Source organism: Canis lupus, chromosome 14 (assembly GCF_048164855.1).
Source record: "Canis lupus baileyi chromosome 14, mCanLup2.hap1, whole genome shotgun sequence".
NCBI classification, from domain to species: domain Eukaryota; kingdom Metazoa; phylum Chordata; class Mammalia; order Carnivora; family Canidae; genus Canis; species Canis lupus.
Window position 1 is genome coordinate 13,256,666 of NC_132851.1, and position 13,840 is coordinate 13,270,505.

General features: G+C 35.2%; 2 long non-coding RNA genes across 13 annotated transcripts in view; one reads left to right on the forward strand and one right to left on the reverse strand.

Annotated features, from left to right (window-relative positions):
- Positions 1–1,693, reverse strand: part of LOC140603729 (uncharacterized) — a 208,132-nt gene extending 206,439 nt beyond the window's left edge. For 2 of the 5 annotated variants that reach the window (XR_012006708.1, XR_012006705.1), the window contains exon 1: positions 966–1,690. This is a non-coding gene — a long non-coding RNA (uncharacterized lncRNA). Of the gene's footprint in view, positions 1–965 lie in introns of all 5 variants that reach the window. The other 3 variants (XR_012006709.1, XR_012006706.1, XR_012006707.1) reach the window with 3 other exon arrangements.
- Positions 1,513–13,840, forward strand: part of LOC140603728 (uncharacterized) — a 210,868-nt gene continuing 198,540 nt past the window's right edge. For 5 of the 8 annotated variants that reach the window (XR_012006700.1, XR_012006699.1, XR_012006698.1 and 2 more), the window contains exon 1: positions 8,659–8,722. This is a non-coding gene — a long non-coding RNA (uncharacterized lncRNA). The other 3 variants (XR_012006703.1, XR_012006702.1, XR_012006701.1) reach the window with 3 other exon arrangements.

A 13,840-nucleotide genomic window follows, 5' to 3' on the forward strand; every position in this document is an offset into this window, starting at 1 on the left:
GAGACTAGGGCAGAAATTACTACCAGCAAACTGTAACCCCTAAAATGTAATAGTCATAATGGGAGCCTGGTTAACAGTGCCTTAGTGACTGTACTTAATTGTCAAAGATAAGGTGAGCATGGTTATGCTAATGAATTCTAGAACCTAGGCACAAATCAGAGCACTGATTTGCAAAGATCTATAATGTTGGTGAGTTTATAATGGTATACTCAATAACAGTGGATTATTATAACCTTAATGAAGTGGTGTCTCAAATTGCAGTTGCTGTCGCAAATGTGTTTTCATTACTTGAAACGAAGTTCCCTACTACCCCGTACGCAGCTATTGATCTGGAAAATGCTTCTTGCTCTATAGCTGTTGGTAAGGAGCACTAGAGCGTTTTTCTATCAGCTGGCAAGGAGAGCAAAATATCTCAGAGATATATTAGCTCTCCAGACATATGAATTTAGTCAAGAGACATTTTGATCCTCTTTCCCTTCCACAAGACAGCACACGGATCTTTAACATTGATGACATTATGCTGATTGGACCTAGGAATCAGGAAATACAACTAATTTAGACAAATCCAACAATTCAAGGGCCTTTCACCTCACTGAAATTTCTAGAGGCCCAATGGTTGGCCAAACTCTACCCTCTAAGGGTATGAGGGTATAAGGGTATGAGTTACTGTACCCTGCCCCTCCTACCACAGAAACACACACACACACACACACACACAGAGGTAAAATGGCCTTTAGAATTTTAAAGGCAACATGTTCCTCATTTGGGTGTGCTATTGTGTCTCATTTGCTGATTGACTGGAAAAGCAGCTAGTTTTGAGCAGAGCCTGGAACAAAAGAAAGCTGTGCAGCAGGTACAAGTTGCCTGTTGACAAAGGTTTTCTTAAATGCCTGGAGCAAAAGGGGAGGTGGGGTGGGGGGTGTTGGAAGAAGACAAAGAAGAAGTAAGAAAATATATACCTTTACCTTCCCTGTCTTTGCAGATTGGCTCTGTTAGTTATTCTTCTGACACTTGGGTGGGCTGCTCCGTTCACCGCGGTTAGCACTCTCCTCTCCCGGGTGGGATGAAGACAAGCCAGAGGCGAAAGCTTTGGTCTTCGCGGGTCTTTTCTGAGCCTGCGCCCGGGGGTGCGGATGCGCAGCACTTGCATCAGGCGGTGTATATTTGTCAGCACCTGCGAGAGCTTTTCAGTCCCTCACTTACCTCCAAAGAATCTCTGTCTTCAGCTTTCTTTTCTCCCCTCCAGACTCCATCATGTTCACTGTTTGCCTGAACTGGCATCATGTGTCCCAGAGGGGTTTTTCCCTGGCCTTTCAACACTTTTCGAGGAATGCTCTCATCATACCTCGCTTTCCGCCCTGAGAGAGCTCCACTTTAGGTGTAACAAAGCGAAATGCGGTTACACGTCGGTTCTTCGGGCAGCTCGAGACAGGTTCCAACAGACGCAAGTTCTGTGCCGTCTCTTCTGCTGGGTCCAGAGCCGGGTCACGTGCTGCTGGGCTGCCAAGACTGGGGGCCGCGGGGGAGCGCGGTAGAGAAGGACGAGCGAACAAGCTGCACACCTCTACCATTTCAAAGGTGAATTTTCCTGGATTTAGCGTTTACTTGATTTCTCTAAGCCCCTCCCTGTTTTCCAGAGGTCCAGCAAATTGATTCTGGCACTTTTTGCTCATTTTTTTCGCTGTTTTTTGTGGAGAGATGAGCCATCAAAGCTACCTAGGCTGTCGTCGTTGCTCAGGTCATTCCTTTTTATAAGAACTTTTGAGGTCAGGGTTCCTGGGTGGCTCAGTCCGGCTCAGTCCGCTGTGAGCAGCGGACGCTTGATCTCAGCTCCGGTCTTGATCTCAAGGTCAAGAGTTCAAGCCTGGCTTCAGGCTTCACCTGTGGAGCCTACTAAAACAACTTTTGAGTCAGGCACTGTAAGTTCATTTTCTCTCTCTCTCTCTCTCTCTCTCTCTCTCTCTCTCCTCTCTCTCTCTCTGTGTCTCTGTGTGTGTGTGTTTAAGTTTCTATGTCTTTTTTTTTTCCATATATATTTCAGGAATAGCTTGTAACATTTGGGAAATAGTACTCAGACTTTAATAGAAACTGCCCTAATCTATATAGATCAGGAATTCTCAGCTTACTAATAATGAGCTTTTGAATTCATGGACATAATACTCTTCATTAATTAGATCTTTTAAAAACTTCCCTCAGGAAAGCTCTGTAAGTTTGTGCATACCTTTTTGCACTTGTTTTGTTCAATATGTTTCTAAGCATCATATGCTTTTTGATGCTATGAATATGTAGTTCCTTTCTTATTTATTTTCAATTATTTATTGCTAGAAGTACATTTGATTTTTATATATTTCCCTGAGTTCTTGCTGAGCTCATTAGTTTTTATACATCTGTGTGTATGTAAAATTCTTAAGATTTTCTTTATACATATTCATGTTGTATATGAATAAAATAATTTTAAAACCAGATATTTTTGTCTCTTTATTTTGCCCAGTTGGCTAATTGCACTGTCTAGAATCTCATGTACTGTGCTGGATGAGGAGAGAGGACATTAAGCTATATTTCTGATTTTGGGGAAAAAAACATTCTTTCTTTTACCATTAAATATGATAGCACTTCTGTTTTTTTATACCTGCCCATTTTCAATTGAAGAAATTCACTTCTATTAGTTAGATCAGAGTTTGTTGAAATGTTTTCTCAGTAAAATAACATATTTTAAAAGATTTATTTTTTTGAAAGAGAGAGAGTGCAGAAGCAAGAGTGGGAGAAGAGGCAGAGGGAGGGAATTTTTAAGCAGACTCCTGGATGAGCCCAGAGTTCAAATCGGGACTAGATCCCACGACCAATGAGATCATGACAGAAATGGAAACCAAGAATCAGAGGCTCAAAAACTGAGCCACCAGGGTGCCCTAAAATGATGTTTTCTTGACCCATTTCTTTATTGATATAATACAGATGAATATTTCCATGTGTCTGATAATCATTTAAAAAACAAACCAGAAACATTCTTTTGTTCTATCACTAGCCAAAATAATTAACATTTGCATTTCAGAAATGTGAATGTAAAGTTTTACTTATTTATCTACAAAATATACAACATAAGTGTCACTCAAGAAATATTAGGGGGATCCCTGGGTGGCTCAGCAGTTTAGCGCCTGCCTTTGGCCCAGGGCGAGATCCTGCAGTCCCGGGATCAAGTCCCGTCTCGGGCTCCCGGCGTGGAGCCTGCTTCTCCCTCTGCCTGTGTCTCTGCCTCTCTCTCTCTCTCTATGTCTATCATAAATAGATAAATAAATCTTTAAAAAAATATTAGTAATTATTCCTTAATTCCAAACATCATGATGAATACTTGAATTATTAGATTTTATTTAATATTAACAATAATTTAAATATGAATAAATAATTTAATAATAAGCCATCTACTCTGAATCTTTCACCAAACCTCTTTTAGATCCACTGAATATTATTTTTTTTACATATTAATATATTGGTCTTGGCCTCCATGGTTTCAAATATGCAAATAAAAATCAAAGAAATAAGATAAAATGTCAGATGAGATTATCTCCGATTAGGTAGATCTTTAGTATGTATCAAAAGAATAATAGAGAAATAAATGAAAAGCTAACAGCAGTTATGTAACAAATGTTGGATTATGGTTAATTTTTAGTATCATTTTACATACATATTTTCAGTTCTATTATTGAAATATTTTAATATTCTAAAAAGATTAAATAATTGATCTTTATTTTAGTGAAGACCACCACTACAACTCTTGCCCCAAAGGTGTTAATTCCCTATGAAAGATTTTCCACAAATTTTACTCATTTTTTTAAACTATCCATTTTATTTTATTATACGTGTACATTGCTTAGGAATATTGAGTTTATGGAGCAGATTTTTTAAAAAGGCTTAAATACTAAGTGTATCAAAAAAAAATACTAAGTGTATCATAAGAAAGATCTAAGGCATCTTATAAGTGGTATCTAGGATAATTTTTGGCGGTGTGTAGACAAGGGAAGCTTAAGAAAAGCTAAATGTTTATCTTTACTTTATCTACCATTTTAATTATAATTTTAACAAGTTTCCCTAGGTCTTGAGTATCTTTTGCTATCTAAATACACCTATTTTTTTCTAATTGGCTTATAAGAGAGAACAAGGGAAAATTGTTATGTTTCGTATTTGAGTTAGTGTTGGGCAGGGAAACAAGACATGGCAACAATGAATAAGAGAGAGAATTTAGTAACAATACAATTGGAACCAGAGGGAAACATGAAATCATAAGCCATGGGTATTTGTCAGCATATTGGAAAATAGACTACCTTCCATAAGATTGAGGAGGTATTTAAATTATCTGTGATTTTAATGATATAGGCAGCCATCTGGATTGAAGTTGGTTTCTTCACATAGAAAACTGTTGGGAATCTGGTGTAAGAGTCCATACTAGCCACCCACCTCTTCATATTGTGCTTGTGATTTACTCCTACTATTTTCAAAGTTTGGAATATTTTTGAGTCTCTCTGAATTATTCACCATCTGTTAGTATCTTTTGAGTGCAAAAGTCACCATGTGCTCTATTGTTGCTCAGAAGCCAATTTGCTGGTATGATTTTCCAAGGTTTACTATGTGGCTGCACTATTGCACATTGGAGCAGAAAAATATGTCTCTGAAGTTCAATTTATATATTCAACCAACTGCAGTTATTTTGAAAAGTACAGAATTATTACTGTTCTAAAGTGGATCTACCCCAATCTAAAGAGATTTAGTATATTCAGTGATCAATTCCATGCAGGGAGTATAAATTTCACATAAACTAACACTAACAGATTGCAGTGATTCTAATGAGTGAGTTTCTCTGTCTTTTAGGACCTATACGAATAATGCAGCCATGATAAAGGAGAAGAACTGAAAAAATATGCACACTCTTCACAAGGTAATTACCCAAGGGGAGATTATATTAAAATAGATATGTTGCTCAATTTCTAAAGTAAATTCACACATTTTTACCTTAAAAATGAAAACATATGTGGAATAATGCCTAAGTATGAAATCATTATACTGGTGTTTTCACTACAGTGAGGAGATGTTGAAGAAAATATCCACCTCAATAATTCAGCAAGTTTCAAAAGGTGTTACGGTAACCTGGAGTTGGCAGTTAAAATGCATAATTTTCATACACCATTACATAAAACTTTTTAATTCTGGGCATCAACTCAAATTCTGAGAACTTGTAATTTACTTTCTATTGAAGCCAGTACCTCAATTATATATATATATATATATATATATATATATATATATATATATATATAATATGTATATATATTTCATATATATGTGACAATATTATCTGAATAACATTTATATGTGATATATCAACATGCCTAAAACATGTTACAAAGAAAACTGAACTTCTTTCCCCTAAAAGTCGTAGAAAAAATATACTCTTTCAAAGTTTGTCTACTCTTTTCCAAACTTACAAAAAAATAGTGCAAATGTAACCCTCAAAGAGAAGCAAATGTTTTCAATATCAGTTAGAGGGATGAAGTATCTGAACATTAAATTTTGCTGCTAGCATTTATCTCTAAGTTGAACAGTCAATTAAATTATGATTTGTTAGAAAAGATACCTATAATTTTTGTCTGTATGAGCCATATTGTCCTGATTTCATAGTGTTAGAAGTATAGTTATACTGGAAATATTCAGTTTCTAATTTGCACTGTCTGGATGAGAGGTCAGAATCTTAAGCTACACATATTAAGACATTGCTAATTCTGGGACACTAAATCCTCCAGAAATGTCAGCTCTACTGTTTATATTACCTGTCATACTGAATGACCTTGCTTATTTTCCAGCTTTTGGGGTTTTATCTTTTCAAGACAAATTATTATATCATTCATCCAGGCCACATATCTATAGGAATAAATATATTAAAATCCTATTATAAATTCCAATGTTGTCACAAATTTCTAAATAGCAATTAAAATGTCCCAATTAGACTAACAAGAGTGAAGTCCTAAAATAGTACAAACTGAAAAAGGTATTTTATACATTACCTTACCTTATTTCTAGTAACTATTTCATTTGGAGAGGGAGGTAAATGGGAGAGTTGGGTAAATCAGCATTTGTTTTATTCCTTGAAATGGAAAGAAAAACAAGAAAATAAATTATAAGCCTGTTTTTCAAGAATTTAATTTTGTTTCAAAAATAAAGAATCAGGGGTGCCTGGGTGGCTCACTTGGTTGGACATCTAACTCTTGGTTTCAGCTCAGACTGTGATCTCATGGTCATAGGATCAGGCCCTGTATACAGTTCTGTTTAGCATGGAGTCTACTTGAGATTCTCTCTCTCTCCCTCTGCCACTTCCCTTGATACCTCTCTCTCTCTCTCTCTTTCTAAATAAATAAATAAAATCTTTGAAAAAAGGATTACATTCACACAAACACACAGACACATTATATGTATTAACAAATTTCTTTTTTTTTTTTTTTTTTTTTAATTTTTATTTATTTATGATAGTCACACACAGAGAGAGAGAGAGAGAGAGAGGCAGAGACACAGGCAGAGGGAGAAGCAGGCTCCATGCACCGGGAGCCCGACGTGGGATTCGATCCCGGGTCTCCAGGATCGCGCCCTGGGCCAAAGGCAGGCGCCAAACCGCTGCTCCACCCAGGGATCCCTGTATTAACAAATTTCTAAAGATAGTGTAAAACCTATCCACCATTCACTCCATGTGCATTCAGCACATGTCATCAAGAGTAGAAATTCTCCTTCCCTTGAACCCAAGCTAGTCCTGAGACTGCGTTGTCAATAAAATGTGAATAAAGTGAGGGTTAAATGCTTCTGATCTCAGGCATTAAGATGACCTAGCAGCTACCATCTCCATCATAGAGCCCTAAGATGCCATGTAAGAAATCTAAGAATCCTGATGAAGAAAGAGCCACTGGAAGATGTCATGATAGTTTAGATATGATGTGGAGAGTCCACATAGAGAATACAGAGACACCAGACATGCAGACTCAGAAGACAAGCCTAGCCATTATCTGACTGTACCTATACAAGAGACCTTAAGCTAGATCTATAAAGCAACCTACCAGCTCTGCTCTGGTCAACCAGAATCATGAGATACAATGATTGTTCTGTTGGGTACTACATTTTGGAGTTATTTGTTATCGGACATTACTGAAATGGAATAGACTTTTTTTTATGTAGAAGTGATGTGCTGCTGTTGCAAAAGTAAAACAAAACAAAAACTTAGAATATGTGTTATTCATCTTGGAACACCATAGTGTATAAAAGCTGGAAGTGCCTTGTGAAGACTGTTATGCTTGAAAGAAAGGGAGAAAATTATTATTTGAGGTGGAAAGAAAGGGACCTATATTATATAAAAGCAAAATAAATAACCAAATAGCCTACCAAAAGCCTTCACAAAAGGTTGAGAGAGTCCCTGAAGAATATGTTGTTCTGACTGATGAGGTTTCTAGGCAGAATGGTGAATGTCAACTGTTTTTGGTTTTGTTTAATAATAACAATAATAAAGTTTGATAGGTGATAAAGTATAGGAGAAGTCAGCTGAACACTCAGTTTGGCAGGATAAGTCAGAGGAAATATAAAAAAGTAAGAATAAGAAATAGAAGTAAGCAGGAAATAGCCTCAGTAATAGCCAGAGTAAAGGTCAGATCTAGGCCACTGCCAGTAAATGTCACCTCAGGATATATTTTAGATCAAGGATTAGTGTAAACCCCTTTGTTAAACTTCAGAAAACTCTAATTTGTTATCTCTAGACTTTTTGACCCAGACAAAAAGGGCTCTAGGTTAAAAGTAGGATTTCTAAGAATTTAAGGGCACTTAACTCAGCAGCCTCACAAGAGGTCCAAGATACCAAAGATTCCACCTTTGAAAGAAATATAAGCAATACTTATTTTTATCTAAAGGATTTTATTATAATCTGATTCATAAAAATTCATAAATTTTATTAAAGAAATTATGTTATATTGGACTAAAAAGGACAGATACAACTTATGATGAAGAGTCCAAAAAAAAAGAGAAAGAAAAGAAAGAAAAGAGTCCTCTGGACCCTCAAGTCAATAAGCGGGATGAAGATTGAAAAAGCTACTGAGCTACAAACATGAGTCATTTTTTATACAGAAGTGAAGTTAACTCAGAGAGCAAATTAAAATGTAGGAAGATAGAGCCAACATCTATAGGAAGACACTTCAGTGGAGCTGGAAGTTCTAATCAAGGAACTCGATATATATGTAACTGGATTTAAAATTCTCATGAGCTACCTATTCCTCTCTTCGTGCCATTTTCTCGTGAAAGCCAACTATAGATTCTCTGTCTCTGCTCACTACTGTATTTTGAGTGAGTGGAGTGCAGAAAATGTATTTCTCTTTCAGAAGTCCTCAGCTCAAAAGTGACAACATATAAAAGCTGAGAAATTTGAACTAGGGAATTCTAGAATTAAAGCTGATTAAAGGATGAAACTTTTGGGGTTCTAGTAAGGGAATGGGTAGGTTTGGCACATGGAAGGAAATAAATTGTTATGGCCAGAAGGTGAATTGTCTCAAAATCTGCCCCATACAGGATGCAAATGATACTCAATCAGGAGGTGGAACTTAAGTCTTTCCCCTTGAATCCAGGCTAGAATTGTGGCTAATTTGACAAATAGAATGCAGAGGAAGTGGCATTCTGGAAGATCTGATCCTAAATTAAGAAGAGCATTAAGGTAACTCACTCTTCTTTACCTTTGGAGCTATAAGACTTTATACAAGAAATACAGGCTATTATGTAAATAGAAGTCCATGAAGAGACATCCTGGATAATGAGGTGCTAAGAGACATCCTGGATGATGAGGTGCTAACTGGAGACAATAGCCACATGGAGTATTACAATATTACAAACAACTAGCTTCAACTGTACACCCAGGTACTGTCTGACTGCAACCACATGAGACCTGAAGCAAAACCAGTAAAGAAACCAACCAGCTGAGCTCCTTCTAAATTGTGACTATATAATAAAATGGTGGTCATTTTAAGCCAGATATTGACAACCATATTTGACAAAGGGTTCCATAATATATATTTTAGGATTTGTGATCCACATATGGTCCCTGTTCTTATAACCCTTTAAAAGTGTGAAGAATGGACTTATTCTAGTTTACAGGTCATACAAAACCAGGACACAGGCTGTAGGCAGTACTTTATCAGCACCAATTTTAAGCCATTAAGTCTTAGGCTGGTTTATTCCTGAGCGGCATGCAACCACAACAATTTATTATCATATTTGAATCATAAGGAAGGAATTTGACGCCATATTTAGGAACATATAGATATATTAGAATAATAAAATTTCATTATGTTCTTAAAACAATGTAAGCTTGTATCTGGAAAGTAATGTGCTTTGACCTCGTTTCTCAAACAGTAATACACAAGATAAAAATATGTTATAAAGTAAATCAACACTAATTCACTAATTCTAGGAATATAATGTAACATTATAAGTTTCAATTTAAATATATTGTAGCTGATCAAATAGGTTATGGGTCTCTGAATTCCAACTTGGCACCCATAAATTATAAAACGATCAGTTTAATAAATGCATGTGCTTGATTTCACTTGGCTGAAATCCATCATGTTAGCTCACAAGAACCTTCAAACCCACACACCTACCAATGTTTGTGAACAAAACTCTATGATTCCTCATTTGTCTTGTTATAAAACTGCTTATTGAGTGCCTAGTGTGGATCGTAGCTGTTGCTTTGTAGTTATGTGAGGGGAAATGATAAAATATTTACAGTACATATTTTGATAGAGAAAAAGACATTCTCAAAAAAAGAAAGAAAAAAAATGACCTTCTCAAAGGAAAAAGATGCACATGGTCAAGAGTTAGAGATAAAATGGGAAGTAATTTTAATACATATTTATATCCGCATGGTAATTTTCATAGAGTATGCAGAATATTTGCCAATTGACTGAAAATAAGGTGTGACATAATTAAGTGTCAAGTGAATGTTATGATTGGTAGTTTTGAAGAGGCATATTTTGTGCTAAACTTCTAAAAATTGATTTGTTATTGATCTGTATGTATTACTTTTGTATATATTATTTTCCATACAATATATGGAGAACTGAAATCAATAATTTGTAGTATCATCAGATATCCAAATTTTTGTTTGCATGGCAAAACTTTGGCAATTTTATACATTTAAGTTTATATAAATAAATATATAAATATTTAAATCAATCAAAGTATGTAAACATATCAATAAAAATGAAAATTTGGATTTTTAAAAATTGTTTTTATTTATTTATTCATGAGAGACACAGAGAGAGAGAGAGAGAGAGAGGCAGAGACACAGGCACAGGCAGAGGGAGAAGCAGGTTCCATGCAGGGAGCCCAACATGGGACTTGATCCTGGGTCTCCAGGATCACACCCTGGGCAGAAGGCAGCGCTAAACCCCTGAGCCACCGGGGCTGCTCTAGATGTTTGATTCTAAGAGGTAATGTATAAAAAATTTAAGATATCCTTATTTTTAAAAATTTATTTGAAAGAGAGAGTGCACAAGTGAAGTGAGTGGCAGCAGGAGAAGCAGATTTCCTGCTGAGCAAGAAGCCCAATGTAGGGTTCAATCCCAGGACTCTGAAATCATGACTGAGCTGAAGGTAGATGCTTAACTGACTGAGCCACCTAGGTACCCCAAGATATGTTTATTGTAAGTGAAGTTCAGAATTATTAGTTCTATTCTATTTTTATACTGATGTGTGTCAACTCAGTGGACAACTAAACAAAACTCAACTCACAATTCTTCATTTGGAATTTTTATTTAGATATCTGTCTCTTAAATATTCACTGGCAAAGTCATTTAATTCCCTTCTTACAAATGAATAGGCATATAATATACCAACTATCAACTTTGTTGCTTGTTAGTTTACATTGTTATGTCCCTATAACATCAGTTTTACATTGGCCCTCTCCTGATAAGCATCCAAATTATACATGATCCTTTTCCTATATTCTCTTGCACATATAAACGTGTGAGCATTCCAAATTCCTGTAGAGCTTTCAAAAGTCCTTCTAAGCAGGATAACCATGGACCTTGAGGTTTTCATGAGAATACACAAAATATCTCAAATCATCTACTCTAGCCATTCTAAAACTTATGCTCACAGTTACATCTTTAAATAGGCAGTTTGAGAGCAGCCCGGGTGGCTCAGCGGTATAGCGCCACCTTCAGCCCAGGGTGTGATCCTGGAGACCCGGGATAGAGTCCCACGTTGGGCTCCCTGCATGGAGCCTGCTTCTCCCTTTGCCTGTGCCTCTCTCTCTCTCTCTCTCTCTCTCTCTCTCTCTTTCTCTCTCTCTTTCTCTCTCTCTGTCTCTCATGAATAAATAAATAAAATCTTTAAAAACAAACAAACAAATAAATAAATAAATGGGCAGTTTGAGGGAAATACTCTTTCCTGTTTCTCATAGGAAAAGAGAAGGACACAGAATTGGACATTTATTATTCTGACTTACCGAAAGAAACACACACTCATGCTGTCTTTTTTTGTCTGTATTTAAAATGCTTACCAGCCATTCATACTATCATTTGGTCTACATTTAAAATGTTTTACAACCACAAAGTTCTTCCATATTCCACTTTTCGGACACAAGCCATACCCTTAGTTGAAGTTTCAGCTTCAGCTATGTGTAACTTATACATTCTTAGTGAAATCTGGGTTATAACTAGCATAGCAAATTAGCTTTCTGAGTTCTGAGAAAAAAGTTTAGGGTTATTGAATACATTAACTAACCATTAACTCCAAGATGTCCCATATCACCTTTGACAGTTTTCAGTGTGGTATTCCTTAGAAATCCTTCTAATGCTGATAAACATTTTCCCAGGGAAGATTCATTCAACATCATACCTTTTTCTCTTAAGTGGATCGTTTATATTAATGCCTACACACATGGAACCAGAGTGTGTTATGACAATAAAGGTTTTTTTGTTGTTGTTATTGAAATATAACTGACACACAATATTCCATTAGTTTCAGGCATATATCATAGTAATTCAATGTTTTTATACATTACAAAATAATCTACACATTAAATCTAATTTCCATCTGTCATCATACAAAGTAATTACAATATTATCAATAATTTTTGTAATTTAAAATTCAACGCTTCTTCTGAGTGGACTTTTTTTTTTTTTTCTTCTGCACAGGATACCTGATAGTTTTTTCATAGTTCTCTTTTTTTATTTTATTTATTTATTTATTTATTGGCTTGCTCTTCCTCTCTTTTGGGAATTCCCTATTATATTTTGGTTACTATATTTGTTGTATAGAAAAAAGTGTAGCAACATTTATGAAAAAAAAATCCACTAAGAAAACTAACAGTGTTTCCCTAATTACATATTTTATGGTGATAAAAAGGAGCATTTTTAAATAATGTTTTTAAAACTGTTTAAGTGATTTTAAACAATTATTCATTTTTGAAGTACAAGTGCCTTAAGATTTCATTCTGATTCATTTCATATCTTTTTATGTTGCTTAGCAAAAAACTTTGAACCTAAATAGTGCTTAATATATAGTTGCAGAAGAGTTAATTACTGAAGTCGTTTTTATACTTTATCATATATACTTTATTCATACTTATATAAATGACAATAAGACTGCAATACTTAAATTATTTTCTTTTCATATTTTAGCATTGTTTTAGCTCATTAAATTTGAAAACGATAGTTATTATTTGAATAAATAAGCACTTTTTAAAAATAAAACATGAATAACCAAACCTGTTTCTCCACCTATCAGGTGATGTTGTATATTAAAAGTAGAACAGGGATCCCTGGGTGGCACAGCGGTTTGGCGCCTGCCTTTGGCCCAGGGCGCGATCCTGGAGACCCGGGATTGAATCCCACGTCGGGCTCCTGGTGCATGGAGCCTGCTTCTCCCTCTGCCCCCCCCCCCTCTCTCTCTCTCTCTCTGTGACTATCATAAATAAATAAAAATTAAAAAAAAAAGTAGAACAATGATCAAAATTATAATGATTATTGTTATCATCAATCATATATATTTAAAAACTACAAGTAACACCTGTACTTCTGATTTCTTTTTTCTCAAACTAAACAAAAACACAACTATTTTTAACCAATATGAAAAAAGTTAGTATATTTAATGTATTTCTAGCTTGCAAAATAAAAAGAAAACATAAAAAATGCAAACAAAGTGCTTAAAAGACATAAACAGGAAATTGAAAACATAAAATATACATGGACAATAAAATGTGAATGCACAGCAAGTAAAATGTGAATAAAGAATAAAAAAAACATTAAATATAAGAGTGCATTTTCACCCATCAAGTTGACATTTTTTTAATGATAATATTTAATGCTTTTGAAGGTAAGACAATAGTAAAGACAGATTCAGTGCTGGTCAGACTTATAAACTTAATAAAACGTTTATGAAAACATTCATATAGCCTGTGTACATTAGTATGCCCATCATAAGTGCTCACTGAGAATCTAATTTATGAGAGAAAAAATAAAAAATATTAACCACAATTGTATACAGAAGCTGAAACATTTATACAAATGTGAAATATTTAGAAACAACTTAAATTTCAAAAAAATTGGTTAATAAATTATACCACCTGTACAACCATCAAAAACAGCTGTACCTCTCCCAAATGCTTGCTAGGATATACAACTACAACTGCATGTTGCCCACTTTTGAATTAAAGCCTCATGGGGCTGCTTCTGAACTGGCAGCATTTAAGAAACATTCATGCACACCAGAAACATAGGGGGTCTGGAAATGTTTATTGCATAGTTTCTACTTTAGGAAACCCAGGCTT